This window comes from Carassius auratus, unplaced genomic scaffold (genome assembly GCF_003368295.1).
Source record: "Carassius auratus strain Wakin unplaced genomic scaffold, ASM336829v1 scaf_tig00001849, whole genome shotgun sequence".
Lineage (NCBI taxonomy): Eukaryota > Metazoa > Chordata > Actinopteri > Cypriniformes > Cyprinidae > Carassius > Carassius auratus.
Genome location: NW_020523404.1, coordinates 16484 through 33126, shown reverse-complemented (window position 1 = coordinate 33126; position 16643 = coordinate 16484). Strand labels below are relative to the sequence as shown.

Sequence of the window (16643 nt, the reverse complement as noted above, 5' to 3'; positions counted from 1 at the left end):
CGGGTAAGCCCCGCAGCTACTCAGAACTAACCCGAAACTAGCCCAGTCCGTTTTGAGGGGGGTTCACGTGCAAATCCGGCCTTAGGTTCTTCAGGTAAAATTCCGCCCTACATTTTCACTTTGGAGATCTCTTCAACCTGCGACAGTACCATTTTCGCGGGAAACCACAGACTGGACAGCTGAGGTGATGGAAAAGAGGAAAGCAGGCATTTGGATCAAAGTACTGTGAGGCGGGGGGACTCAAAACGATTCTAAAAAAAAAAAAAAAAAAATGTTTGCCCCGTTTGCATTGTTTTACTACTTACAAAGTTAAAGTATGAAACTTTGATATTTACAATACACAGTGTTTTTAATCATATTTTAATCATATTTAAAGAGTGGAGCAAACATGAAAATAAAAATAATAGAATTTAGACACCACAACAGCAACAAAAAATTACCTTTACCTTAATTGTGATTTTATTCCCCCAAATAAATTACCAAGGAGACAAAGTGTGATATGAAATATGAGACATAGAATAGAAAATAAAGCTAACGTTACTTAAAAAATGTATGCTAATGCTTATTATTATTATGAGCCATTTACAATCTTTTTACATATTTTTGAATTTTGTTTGTTTTGTGTAAAAATGAGAACAAAAGAAGAAAAAGACAAAAAATGCTATCACTTAAGTTTTTTTTCATTTATTTTTTTTTTACTGAGAACATTAGACATAGCTTATGAAACCAAAACAAAGACGGGCACACAGCGGTTGTAGTGGGAGGCGTAATGCAGGCAGAGGTCGCACAGCTGTGGAGCGTGACACGAGGAGGCGGGGAACCGGAGGAGGGCGCGTCTAAAAGGATCCTCCTCAGAGTCTTACCTGAAAAAACTACGGGAATACTTCTGCGCCACGGTGAAGGAATGTCGAGGACGCGGTCACGGGATGATTTTTTAATTAACTAGTAACTATTTTCGACCTACACCATGTATACGACTGAACGCAGGCGCATGAGCCTGCACGAGACCAAGAGAAAGGATCCCGTACGAGTTTCAGCTGGAAGTTTATGGCAGGATCCTTTGGCTCTTGAAGTCGGCGGCGGGGGTAAAGCCGTAACATCACCGCGGAGTCGGACCAGGGCTTTATCCGTGATGTATATCGCCGTTGAGGACAGGTCTGTGCCTCAAATTGAGGCGAATCTTTCACTGACTTGTCTTACAGAAGCCTGCGAAGACGCGCATGCGGTGCTCAAGAGCATTTCTTTTGAGTGCCTTGCGTTGGGCACTACTGAAATTCTGGACACTTTCTACAACGCAGGCAAGTTGTGGCACGTAAATATCTGGGATTTTCAGGAATATTTCCAAAGTGCACTTGTAAGCGGTTGTAATTGTAACTCCTGTGTTTAGATGTTGTTGTGGTGGGGATGAACAACACTGTCTGCCAGCCGTCTCTGTTTTTATCACCTGGGTGTTAGAGAAAGTTTCAGTATGACCAATAATGTCATCCTATACTGTAACAAACGAGAAGACGATCTTCAAGTTGTAAAGGTGAGAAACACTGCACACAAAATAGCACACTTCAGATTAGTAAATTGCAAGCCTGTTTTTATAATCCACCATGAATTACACCGGGGCTAGTTGTCACACTTTGTATTCCATTGAATATTTCCCAGTGTTGGTGTATTTTTGAAAATAGGTATCTGTATAGACAAACTTTAAAGTCTTGGCAACTAAAAGAAAACCATTTGAACATTCACACAGTTTTGTCTAAGAAAAAAAAATATTTTAATAAAAAAAAAAATCTTTCTCGACTTTTTTACAGTATTATTTATATATTATACGAGGTAAATTATCACAGTGGGGCATTCTGTCATCAGTAAAACTATTTTTAAATAACAAATAAAACGACATAAATGGTTGTGATATACACAAAATTCATACCATTATTTGGCCAACACAAAGTGTTAATTGTATACAATTCTATAAAAAACGCATTATGTCTTTGTGAAAACCTTCCCCCCGGTCCAATGTCATAAGTGTTTGTTTGGTCTTCTCTATTCTTCATTCTAGGAGCAATGTGGGAGCTACACTTTTATCCCCTACATGGTGTCACCACAAGGTAAAGTATTTGTCTCTGATGCCACACTGATGAGGGGCATCACAGATTTTCTTCATTCCAGCTTTAAAATTGAATCTCTGCTGACCCCTCTGGTGGATCGACTGGTCAAGTTACTGGAAAGTGTTCACATTCATTCTAGGTAGGAATGTGATAGATTTTTGCACTTTTCCTGGAAGTCATTTATTAAATGTTGCTTGCTTATTTGTGTGAATTAACGTTTAACACACTCTTGCTTCAAAGCGAATACCTTCATGAGGCTGTCCGCAGGGAGATCCGTCTGGCTCGAGAGCACTTCATCGGACAGGCCCTGAGTCAGGAACTGGGCCGGATTCAGAAGCGTCTGGACTCGGTGGAGCTTCTGAGTCCAGACATTGTTATGAGCCTCCTGCTGTCTTACAGGGATATCCCAGTGAGTTACATATGCACAACGCTAAACTTTCAGTTACAAACACAGTATTCAGTTACACACACAATATGAATGATAGCATAGGTGTAGTTACGGTTATCAGTATTATCGCAATATAATTTTCGTCGATAAAACACCTTCAAGTGTGGGGCCGGTGCAACTGCACCAGTTGCCTCCACCCTAAGGACATCCCTGGAAACAGAATACCAACCAAAAATCCAGAAACACATTATAAAAAGGTTAGAAATTGATTTACATTTCAGTGAGTGTAATAAGTATTTGAAGCTAAACATGACTTCGTACTTGGTGCAGAAACCCTTGTTGGCGAGCACAGAGGTAAGACGTTTTCTGTAGTTGGTCACCAGGTTTGCACACATCTCAGGAGGAATTTTGATTTACTCCTCTTTACACATCCTCTCTAAATTCTTAAGATTTTTTGGCTGCCGTTTGGGAACTCGAAGTCTCAGCTCGCTCTACAGATTTTCCATAGGATTAATGCGGTGAAGTCGTCCTGTTCCCTTAACGGAAAAACAGCCCCAAAGCATAATGTTTCCAGCTCCGTGCTTGACTGTAGGGATGGTGTTCTTGGGGTCATATTTAGCATTTCTCTCCCTCCAAACATGATGAGTCGAGTTAATGCCAAAGAACTCAGTTTGAGCAAGCTCCTCCCATGTAGTTCAGGGCTGATCCCTGACCTTTCTCATGATGATCTTTATGCCATGAGGCGAGATCTTGCATGGACCAAGGCCGGTTTGATGGTTGTTTTGCATTTCTACCATTTCTGAATAATTTCACCAACATATCATATAGTAAACATTAAGTCATTGCTTGCTGTTCTTCAAGATATTCTTGCTGTGATAATTTGATTTTATGAAAATCCTTTGTCTACCCAGAGGAATAGACAAGAATATTTGACAAAGGTTCTGAAATGTTAGAGGTGCCAGCCAAATGTGTGAATAATTCATTGAAATTGAGCTCTCTTTCTCAATGTGAATCAAGGACTACGACGCCATAATAAATCTGGTGGAGACCTTGAATAATTTACCCCATGTGCATGGTGACATCCCATCAGAACATCAAGTTTCAGTATATATTTGCACTGAACAGGTAAACCTAGTATTTCTTTATAAAAATATAATGCACAAAAACAAATATTTTTTGAGGAAACATTAATATTTTTCCCTACAAAATATTTTTGAAATGTGTTTAAAGGAGGAATCACCCTGGGGATCGTGCCAAAGCTTTAAAGCTCATTTTACCCATCGTGGAATCGAGGAGCACTGTGGCCTCAGATGTGTACTGCCTGTGTGGGCGCATCTACAAGGACATGTTCCTGAGTTCAGGCTTCAAAGACACAAACAGCAGAGATCAAGCTAGTTACTGGTGAGTCATTACAAATTAACCTTTCATCGGCCAAGGCCCACCCATGAGTCCGTTTGACCAACATGTCAAACAACCAATCACAGTTTGTTTCGTTCATTTTCACGTTTCGAGGAGTAGAAATGTTGCCGCAATAACAGACCTGTGTGTAAAACTCTGACATATTTTAAAGATTCTGTGCTGCGAACTTGATTTCCTGAGACAAAAAAACAAAAACAAATTTAATAGAGTTTTGCCTCTCAGGGGAATTTGTCTGGTTTACATTGTTAATATAAATTTTTTCTAAAAATGAGACAAAATTATTTTGAATAACATTTTAATAACTTTTTTTTGGGGGGGATATTGGATGACTTTGGTTGAAGAAGAGATGCAATCACATTTTGTTTAGATGTTTCTCTAATATTCCTTTCCAGTAATGTTTTTCTACCCTTATGTTTGTTCTGCAGGTATGGCAAGGCCTTCAAGAATGAACCAACTTTGCACTCCGGAATCAATAACGTTGTGCTCCTGATAGCTGCTGGGCATGAATTCAACACCTCTATTGAACTGCGGAAAATCGGTGTGTTTTTGTGTCCTCATTTAGATTCACTGCTCTGGTTGTGAGCACTTTAAACAGTGAGATAGGGTCATGGTTTGGTATATATATATCATGTACATTAGTGTTTTTTTGGCCATTGCATGGATTTTTCTGTATAGCATGCTGCTGTATAGAAACTGATATTTAGTGACCTACTTGTATGATCCAGATGCTTTGTGCATTGAACATGAATGTGTGATGACACAAAGTATGAGTATAACGAATGTGAGAATGTAACAGTTTGAGGTAGTTAAACAGGTGTTGCCTTGCTTTCACACTTTACATACATGTCTCCTGCTTTTCATGCATTTCATATGAAACTGAGGCAGATAGTTTTAATTCATTATTGAGTTATGGTGTTATTTGTGCGTTGTGCAGGTGTCACACTCAGTAGCCTGCTGGGCAGAAAAGGCAGTCTAGAAAAGATGCAGGACTACTGGGATGTGGGTTTTTATCTGGGGGCTGGAATCTTGGCCAATGAGCAAAAGAAAGTCATAGAAGCTTCAGAGAAACTCTACAGGCTCAACGCGCCAATGTGGTGAGTAAAGAAAGTGAATCATTATTCATGTTTATTTTGATTTGTTTATGTAGTATGAAGTTAAAACTATTTAATGTTATTAAAAATTAATTTATTAATAAAAAAACAATATTTTTGATCAATATTTAAAGAAAATAAAAATCGATGTTTACTCAGTGTAAACTGATTGAGTTTCTAAATTAATTAATAACATTTATAGCCTTAAGTTTCATTTTCAAAACCATAATACCCACGTTCAAGAAAAGAAGTGCCTCTCCAGTCTTTAATTTTTTATTTTGTTAATTACTTAATATGCAGAATAAAAAAATTGCTTGACAAATGTAATGTAATTGAATATAAATATAAATAAGAAATTCAATATAATTGAAACGGAATCAGATAACTGACAGATGAACGCATTTAGGCACATTAACTGTAGTAGCAAACATTAAGGTGGTATGTAAGTTAAAATTTTTCATGAATGATTGTTATTAATTTTAAGATATGTTTTTTTAATTATTAAAACACACTAACTGACAACCCTAAATAACACATGTAGTATTTACCGCAAAGTGACTTCTCTGTCAAAATAGGTATGTTGCATCCATCATGGAGACGTATATACTGTACAAGCAGTTTGCCAAACCTCCAGATGTCAGTCATCCTAAACAGGAAACTGTGGACTTTTGGATGGAGTTAATGGTGCAGGCATGCAAACCTACCGTTTCCACAGCACGCTGCCCGGTAAGACTGATTCTTTTCTGACCTTTCTCGTCAGTACAGCCTTACCCTACTAGAAAAAAACTGTTTTAGCAACTATTAAAGGAAAAGCCAAAAAGTGGAGAAATTAACCAAGCCCAAAATAAATCTTTTTTTTTTTTTTAGGTTCTGATCCTGGAGCCTACTAAAGTCTTCCAACCTAGTATAATAAGCATAAGTGAGGAAGATGACAGCTGTACGGTGCAGTTGAGACACGTCACTCCACTGGAGGTAAACACCCTTGATGCTTTTTGCACACGGCTTTCAGGACTAATTGTGTAGGCTGCAGTGTGTTGTCACACAATGGAGTTTCCATGTTATTAAATAATGTATGTGATAGATGGATAGATCGGCATCATTTAACAAGACGGAGGGCAGTATGAGTGACCCCGAAGCCTCATGCTGTAAAATTCAAATACATGTCTGTGGGAGTGTAATGTGCTATATTTGGTTTTCCCAGAAAGGTCTTCATGAGTGGACTTTCCCAGCATCTGCGATTCGTGGAGTAAGGTACTGTGTGATTATGGGAACACAACCATTTCGACATTGCTAAGCTTGCAGCAGTTTATAGTCCCACTAGGGCTGCTCTGTTTTGGCCACAGCCCAGCGATTTTCTCTGAATAGGTCTTCTTTTTTACTTCTTCACTTGTTGCTTGGCCTAGTTGACACCTGTTATCCTCTTTCCAGCTTTTAAGCTACTGTATAGGTCAGTGTCTCTTCCTGTTCATTTAGAGCTAATGTTGCAAAACAAATTACACTAGATTTTAATATTTAAGGACAGATTGACCCCTTGAATAAAAAGTCTTCTAGAGGGATTTGTATTCCTGGTGGACTTAGTATTTCTTATTTATTTATGTTTTTTTTATTATAATATTTGTGTTTAAAAAAAAAAAGTATTAAATGACTATATCTTATATGATATGTACCGTGTAACCACGTGCACCAAAAACATAATTTTACTTACAAATTTAAAAACAGCTTACAGATCTTCAGAGTTTTATGACTACAAACTGAATTGCTCTATTTGGATCAGTTTCAAAAAGTGTAAAAGGCTTATCTTTGATGTTAAATTTTTTGGCTTGTGATTGAGAATCCCTGTTATTCCGCTCTTGCAGCATCTCCAAGTTTGACGAGCGGAGCTGCTTCTTGTACGTCCTGTACAATTCCGATGATTTCCAGTTGTACTTTCCCAGCGATCTTCATTGCAAAGGGTGAGCTCCTCCCATTGACACATTGCTTAAACAAGGACAACATGAGGGAAGAGCTCCAATGTCATAATTGTTTTGACAGAGAATGAACTCGTAAAAGATTATGCTCTTTGAATTAGTTTTAAGAATAATCTGATATTTGAATAGTGTTCAGTTCAGAGGTGCTCTAGGCTGTTCACTGAGCCTTTAAAACGCAAGCCATATTACATTCTGTTCTGTTGTATCAGGTTCAGGAAGTCACATTTGACCTCATTTTATGAACTTGTCATTCTTCCAACGAAAATAAGCTCTTGTGAAATGGCAAAATGATTAAGTGTAATTGCATTTGAACATCCTATAGAAATCAATAGAAAATGCCTTAATGAAATATCATGTCACAATGAAAGACATTTTTCCATTGAACGTATTCTCAAACCCTTTCGTCTGTTTGTTGTTTGTCAGGTTCTGTGATTTGGTGAACTCTCTATTGCATCACTCAGAAAGTCCTGTGGAAGATTCCAGTCCAGTCAGGGGAGGTGAAGGAGATTTAGAGGTGAGAGAAGTCTCCGTGAATATCGTCTCGTTGTTTGTTCAGGCTAGTATCCCTGTTCAGCATTAGTGAAAATGTGTACATGGTTGATTAAGCAGCTGTTTCAATCTTTGCTTGATATACAACCCTTAAAAATGACTTCTCCTGCAGACTCATGGTAGAATTGGGTGATATTATTGAGTTGGATAAACCTGAATTTGACACAGTCTACACTGTATCTGTAACTGCTATAGAAATAATGGTGACTTGACATTTTATTTCCAAATAGTTCCCTTCAATAAGAATCATTCCAAATGAAGTTTTCCATTGAATACTGTAAATATGATACCACTATGTGACAGGAAGTACCATTATGCAACTGTGATGTCTGGCTCTTTTACTATCTTTAGGATTGCAATTGTTGCACATTCAAACCTACTTCCTGCTATCACAAGCATGGGCATACAGTGTTCTTTTGACTTGAATTATTGCTTCATCTTTAATCATTGCTTGCTTAAAATATTTCATAAAACATACATTACTGCTCAGAAGCTTGTGGTTGGTATGATTTTTAAAGAGTTCTTGTACAAGCGCCATGGCTAAATTTGATTGTTGGAAAACAGAAAACTTTCGCTGCATCATGAATGTCTTTCCTGTCACTTCTGATTAATTTAATGCAAGCTTGATTAAAAATAACAGTTTCTTTTAAAAACAATGTTTCAGTACATTTATGAGAGGAATGAGAATGGAGACAAGGTGGTGCTGGGGAAAGGAACCTATGGAGTGGTGTACGCGGGACGGGACCTCAGCAATCAAGTGCGCATCGCAATCAAAGAGATCCCAGAGAAGGACTGCACGTATGAACTTGTTTGCCATTGCTTTAATTTTTCCAGTGGACGTCATACTTTAGAATGTGTTTATCATCAGTTTAGCTGCAAGTTTGTTTAATTTCATGGAGTTCTATTACGAAGAATCAAATAAAAGAACTTTATAATTTGTTACAATGCACATTGAAAATAAACTGTGAACTCAGTAAACTCTTAAAATGTAAAGTTTTGCCAAACAAAATTACTATATGATAATGAATTTTTACAAATAAAATATATTAATGATTTCATATACAGTATTAATATATAAAACAGTGAATATATATATATTAATACTATTAATATACATTGATAGTAGGCCTGCACAATGTTTCGTTTGAGCATCGATATCGCGATGTATGAATCCACGATAGTCACATCGCAGGATGTGCGATGTAGGATGTCTAGTTGATCCGTTATTCATTAACTGTACAGGCCAGCTGCTCCCCGGCCCTTGAAGAATGTGATACGCAGAGAGGGAGAGAGAGAAAGAGAGAGAACAACACGAGCACTGTCTTGCTCTCTCTCCCTCGTGCATATTAATCAATTGACATGATTTAAATCATTTAAAATGAGAATGTAAATTTGCTCACCCCATATTTGTTTGTAAGAAAAAAATAGATCAGATTTCATATCGCAATATATATCGCAGAAAAATAAAATATCGCAATGTCATTTTTTCCCAATATCGTGCAGCCCTAATTAATAGATTTAATAAAAACGTTGTATTTAATCTTAGAAGTTATAGGTCATTTCTGACCTGTGTTCAGTGTTGATCTGCTTCAGGAGAAATCCAGCGTTTGGATTTCTGACTGTGCTCAAAGGGCACCACAGCCCTGTGATGTTTGTCCGCAGGACTGATAGTTGTTTAAACTGTCCCCACATGGACAGTTAGCAGATGTAAACCCCGCCATGTGATCCAAATCCTGTGCTTAACTGTTCTTAACAAATATGCTCAGAAAACCCTTATGATTGTGGTCAGAACTGCATAGCTTAGATGAACATAATATTTACTTTTCATCTTCCATCTTGGTCTCTCTTTGTTGTTCTGGGTTTTAGCTACTCTCAGCCGCTCCATGAGGAGATTGCCTTACACAAGAGGCTGAAGCACAGGAATATTGTTCAGTATTTGGGATCCGTCAGTGAGGATCGCTTCATCAAGATCTTCATGGAGGAAGTTCCTGGAGGTGTGGCTTGCTTTGCTTATTGTTCTCTGTCATCAACTTTTCCATTTTGTTGACATGGGGAAATGTTGATTTTCGCAAAGTCTGTTGAGAAATCCTTGGTTCTAAGGAAGGATGTGTTTGTGTGTAATGTTCATTTGTGGGATGATTTCCAGCTGTGAACGTAATTGAAATGTGGTACACTGAACAGCACAAACCAGTTATTTACGGTTCAGTGACGTAACACTCATTGATGTGTTTGGTCCTACGCTTCCTATATGATGACTAAACCTAGAATAACCTGAGTCATGAAAAAAAGTTTTCATTGCAATATATATATTTTATATATATATATATATATATATATATATATATATATATATATATATATATATATATATATATATACGTGTGTGTGTGTGTATATTTTATGTAATGTATTCCTGTGATCTGAAAACTTAATTTTCAGCAGCCATTTTTCAGTCTTCAGTGTCACGTGGTCCTTCAGAAATTATTCCAATATGCTGAATTGGTGCTCATGAAACAGTTTTTTATTATTTTAAGTTAAAAGCAGTTGTGCTTTTTAAAAATGTTTGTCATGAATTTTTTTTCCTCAGGATTTTATGAAGGGAAAAATCAAAAGAACAACATTTATTTGAAGTTTTGACCGTTATAAATGTTTTTGCTGGCCTTTTTTGATTAGTTAAATGTGTTCTTGTTGGATAAAAGTATCTTTCAAAGAAAAAAAAAATCTTGCCCTCAATTTTTAGAATGGCAGATTTTACATTAGATTTTTTACACAATTAAATGTTTTTATTTTAAGTAATTTAACCTTAGCATAAGCAGTGTAATAAATCAACATGAATATTATGTTTTAAAAATGTCAATGTGTTAGGTTTAAAAGATAAATCATGATCTCTTCTATTATCTTTATTCTATTATGGTCATTCTTAAATTATTTTACTGATATTTTATAGTTATGTATGTGGATATGGATACGTGGTGTATTCACTTGTTTTTTCTTCCTTCACAGGAAGCTTGTCCTCTCTCTTACGATCAAAGTGGGGACCTCTTAAAGACAACGAGGCAACCATTGTCTTCTACACCAAGCAGATTCTGGAAGGGCTGAAATATCTCCACGATAATCAGATTGTCCATAGAGATATTAAGGTATGAATACATTGCAGTGCCATCGTTACTTCCAGACTATCCGTCATGCAACTTATTTTTTTCATTACATGCCATTACTTTTCATTTCACCAGGGTGATAATGTTTTGATAAATACATACAGCGGATTGCTCAAGATCTCCGATTTTGGCACTTCTAAGAGACTAGCAGGAATCAATCCATGTACAGAGACGTTCACAGGTCAGTCTTCTAGCACATACTTCTCACATTACATTATGTACTCTTGCATGTTTGCTTTTCAGACTCATTCCTGATTCATTCATCCACAGGCACTCTGCAGTATATGGCTCCAGAGATTATTGACCAAGGGCCTCGTGGCTACGGCAAACCGGCTGATATCTGGTCTTTGGGTTGCACCATCATAGAAATGGCTACAGGGAAGCCACCCTTTCATGAGCTGGGAAGTCCTCAAGCGGCCATGTTTAAGGTGCTGCAGGAATCTGAGTGTTATTTTAAGTTGATGGTTATAAAACAATGTTAAATAAACTGCGAAGTTGATTTACATTCCATTTTCACAATCCCAGTTGACTTCATGCTCATTGAATATTTATTAGAGTCACGGTTAGGCCAGAAAATACTAGAATGCAAGAGCAAGACAGTTTACACTAATGTCTGCTTTAGTGCCAATTGGACTGGTGCTGCAAAACTGCTGATGTTATAAATTGCTTTCTGGTATGTTTTTGTTGGTAAAGTGTTCGTGTTAGCATGCTTGCTTATGTTTCAGGCCTAAATGTGAATATCTGTTTCAAAGAATGCCAGAATCAGGTTTACTGATGAATTGTCCTCCCGCAGGTGGGCATGTTTAAGATCCACCCCACAGTGCCGGAGTGCATGTCAGAGGAAGCTAAAGGCTTCATCATTTACTGCTTTGAACCCAGCCCAGACAAAAGAGCCACAGCTTCAGAGCTCCTTAAGAACAGCTTTCTGAAGGGCATTCCCAGGAAGAGGGCAAAGCCTCAGTCTGACAACACTCTGAAAGAACCTGCAGGTGAGCTTGTAGAACCACATCCAGAAATCCTTAAGAACTCTTACCATTTAAAACCAACAGCTTTAATTTGGTGTTACTTCAGCTTTGGCCACTTTTGGCTTTTTGTTTTTTATTTAAAAAAAAAACTTTTAAAATGCTTTTTACACTCCACCAGCAATGCATATAAATATTACAGGAGAAATGTATTTTTATTTAATAATTAATTAATTTATTCATTTACTTACATAGTTTTATTAATTATTTTTTATTACTTATTTTTATAATAATAAGTAATAAGTTGCTTAATTATTTTATCATTACATGATTTCATTTAAAAAAAAAAAAAAAAAAAAAAATATATATATATATATATATATATATATATTGTATATATATATATATATATATATATATATATATATATATTTTGTATATATTTTCAGTTATTTGTATTTATTTAATTCATTTATAATTAAATATTGTGATTTTTATTTTTTATTTTTCAATTTAATTATTTGTATATTTTTGTCCACCACTGATCATCAATATAAGGCATTTTTATATGGATATTTGCAGATTTTTATATGATCTTAATATAGCAACAACAACAAAAAAAAATCTTTATTAAAATCTCAATAATAACCCCAGGACATGAAAATGCTGACCTGAAAGAAACACCCACTTCTGAATAATGAGTTGTACATTCAAGTAATTGGACATTTTAATTAGTTATTAGAAATATGATATTTGATTTTGACTTTATTTTGGGATCCTGTTGTAGGAGACTTTCAGAGGAGCATGTCTGTACCCATTATATTGTGTGTGGAGAACACCGATGCTGAACAAAATGAATTGTTCTCATCTTTTGATCTGAGAATGACCACCCCTGCCTTCAAAGGAAAGGACATGGCTGAAAGTCCACCCAGCTCCAGTGGCTTTTTGGCGTGAGACAATGCATCAGATCCCAAATGATTGGAATTATGTATTGTGAAACATACACCTGAAATCTTTTATTTGCCTTCATGGTGTATGTATTTTCTGTTGACAGAGTGCCAGATGACCCTCAAGCAGACATGACCACAAGCCCATCAGGTACTGGAGAGAATCTAGGTCTGTTCATGCTGAGAAAGGACAGCGAACGGAGGGATACGCTCCATAGGATCCTTACGGAGTACATCAGTCTTGTAGTGCAGAACATTCAGGAAACGCTGCCACAGGTACATTCTCACACTATAGTGTGTCACCTGAGATGTCTGTTGTGAAATGCTGTCACACCACCAGTGCCCTTTCTTAAATTCTTCAATGATTCTGAACTAAGGTGTGTGTGAAGATTTACTATTGATTCCATCTCGCAGGCAAAGGAGCCGTACATCAGCTCAGATGATATTAGCAAGCTGATTATCTGTCTCCGGGAGAACATCCGCTCTCCAGACAGAAGGCACCTGACTAACAGCCTCCTGACTCTGCGCTCCAGCCTGCTAAACTCCTCTGTGCCTCTCAGCAGCCTGCAGGCGGTGCTCTTTAGCTTCCAGGATGCAGTATGTGATTTGGTTTCAGTTTGCATTCATTTCAGTCAAGCCTAAATCAAACTAAAACTAAGGGCTAATTAGCAACATTTGGAATGATTAAAAAGGCTATAATTATTATTATTATTATTATTATTATTATTATTATTATTATTATTATTATTATTATTATTATTATTATTATTATTATTATTATTACACATACTGAGGGTAAGGGGTTTAGGGGTTCAATTTTTTTGTTTGTTTGTTTTTTAGTAATTAAAGTAATAATGTATTTTCTGCATTTTACTTCTTTTTATACATTTATAATTTCGTTTAAAAATTTTTTTAAAATAAAGTATACGTATATTTGTGCATTTATTTAGTCATGAATCATATTTCAAAATATTGAATGTATACGTGACTCTTGTGTTTGTAGGTCAAAAAGGTCCTGAGGAGACGGCAAATAAAACCTCACTGGATGTTTGCTTTGGACAACTTGCTGAGGCAGGCTGTACAAGATGCTATCACGGTTCTGCTCCCAGGTGCATAAAGGACAACGTTTCAATTTAAACCGTGATCCCATATGCTTTTATTGCTTCACTGAATCTTCTGTTCCTTGCATATCTTCATTGCCATCTTTAAAAATCCCTTTTCAGAGCTCAAGCTTCAGCTACAGTCGTCGTTTGAAAACGAGGAGAGTTCTGCAGAAACTGAGCAGCCCATGGAGGCAGATTCTCAATCAGCCGTCACCCCCATCACAAAGAACAAAGAGGAAGTGGGATTCAGTCAGAATTCTGAAGAGGGTCACACCAAGTGCAACAGTCTGTCCAGTGAGCTCATCTCCAGCCATTCTTCACTTGCAAAAGAGTTATCAGAGCTTCGACTCGAGTCCAGGAGGTATTGAAAACCTTTCCTCTCTCTGTTGTGTTCAAACCTTTTGAAGTGTTTAATGCATAGAAATCTTACATAATGGACACTACCATTCAACATTTTTGGTCAGTATTTTATTTTATTTGTTTGGTTATATAAAATTATACTTTTATTCATCAAGGATGCAAATTATTAAAAAATGAAATGATTAAATTCATCAAAAATGAAAGACATTTATGAATTGTAATCATAAAATAAATGCAATCTTTTTAACTTTCTAATCATCACAGAATCCTGAATGTATTGGGTTTTCACAAAAATATTAAGCAGCTTTTTTGAACATTGATAATAAGCGAACGGAATAAGTAATTAAAATGATTTCTGAATGATTATGTGACACTGTAGACAGGGTTAATAACTGCTGGAATGTGTATTGTTTTAAAATATATTAAAATTGAAGAGTTATTTTAATTTGTAATAATATTTACCAACATTACTGTTGTTACTGAATTTTCAATTAAATATATGCAGCCAGCATAAAAGATTTGTCTAGCAAACTTTTGATTGGTATTCTGTGTGTATTATATATATTAGTAAGTATGTATGTATGTATGTATGTATGTATATGTATGGATGTGTGTGTGTGTGTGTGTAGATATGTTATTAACCATTCATATATCCATTGAAAGTGATGCAGTTATACTTATGTGTATGTGTGTATATGTGTATATATGTGTCTGTGTGTATATGTGTATATATATGTATATGTGTGTGTGTATATGCACACACACACACACACACTATATATATGTGTGTGTGTGTGTTTTAAATAGCCACAAGAGGACGATGAATAAAAACCACACTAATTTCATGTGGTTGGGAATTGTTCGCATTGTGTTCCAGGTTGCTAATTCAGCTGAATGAAAAGGAAAAAGAATTCCAGGAGCTTCTCATGAACACTCTTAAGACCAAACAAAGCCACATCACCGCCCTGGAGGTCCGAGCTGCATCTACAGCTACAGGTTGCTCATGTTTTTTTAACTTTCCTAACTTCTGAAATGAGCTCTGTATTTACCACTGAACAATTGTTTGCAAACTTCTTCCTCCATACGAGAGAAAGTTCTCGCCCGAGGGAGTCAAAGGGTGTGGCCATGGAGCGATATGTTTCACATTTATTCACATCCACTCCACATGCCACTGCTTGTCTTTAGATCTGGGAGGAGTTTTTGAGACTCATGAAGAACACACCCTTTAATCACTTAGAACTGTTACCCAATTTCAACCAACCCAAGTTTATGCCTTACCCTCGGGACTTGCGTTTTCACTACAACGTATAGATATATTCCCTGTTCTGGAAGTGTTTTAGAAATAAAACTTTTTGTAATGAGTAGTAATAGCATATGACCGTGACATTGCTGTAAATGTGCTAATTATGCATCTATAGTAACAGTTTATGATGTTTATTGTTTCCCACAGATAGTAAACCTTCACCCCACAATGCTCACAATGCTGCTATGGTGCGCTGGTTAAAAGATGTTCCAGTGGATAAGAAAACCATAGAAATGGTAAGTGTAAATATGGAGAAAATAAATTAGTTTTGACCACAAGCTTTGATTTGCTTATTCATATTTATAGACTTCTTGTAGTGAAAGTCAGCTTCAAAATCTAAAATGTTGAAGTGGATGGTGATTGCCTGTTCTTTGATTTCTTTCAGCTTGTTTTTCATGAGTTCACATTGGATAGTCTTCTCCATCTCGCTTGCAGAGATGATCTGCAATACTGTGGCATCAAGTAAGTCCTTCAGTCGATCCCTACCGAACAGGAAGAATATGCCAAGGTGTAGGAGAGACATTATAAATAAAGTTAACATGCACTATTTAATTATCAAAAACACAGTAAAAAAATGTTTTAAAAATATTGTTACAATTTAAAATAACGTTTCTATTGTAATATGTTTTAAATTAAATTTATTTTTAGCAAAAGTGTAAGGGAAAACAATTCTGACCAAAGAATGCTGTTGTAAAAGGTGAAGTAGATCTGTGTTTATGCATTTTTCACTCAGAGGCGGGATACTGTGTCGTTTGTGGGCTGCCATCTCCAAGCAGAGGGAGTCTCTTCTCAGTCCAGTCAAGGAGGACAGGGAACATACCATTCTCTAAGCTAACAGACATGAATGACTCTCTCTTGACCAGTTTTTAGATTCTATGAGCTCAGTGAGTTTGCTGTTAATAGAGTCTGTGCCTTTTTTGGCACTATTATTTTATGCATATGCTTGACACACACACACACACACACACACACACACACACTTCATTGTCACATGATCCTTCAGAAATCATTCTAATATGCGGATTTGATGCTCAAGTGACATTTATTATAATTATCAATGCTGAAAATTCAAAAAGTTTTGATGCTTACGATTTTTGTGGAAAAATTATTAGAGTAAAAAATTTATTTGAAATAGAAATATTTTGTAACATTCTAAAATGTCTTAAAAAAAAAAACGTAATAACCCCAAAGATTTGAATGAACATTCAGTATCTCAGATGTAACCTGTTAGAAAGAGATTCAATATGTTTTTTTATGAATATAAAGTTAATGTGTGAAGTATTTATGCTAACATCAT

At 36.2% G+C, this 16643-nt stretch overlaps 1 pseudogene; it reads left to right on the top strand.

Annotated features, from left to right (window-relative positions):
• The first annotated feature begins 788 nt into the window (after positions 1 to 788).
• On the top strand, positions 789 to 16516 carry LOC113069613 (mitogen-activated protein kinase kinase kinase 5-like; annotated as a pseudogene).
• Positions 16517 to 16643: the final 127 nt, after the last annotated feature.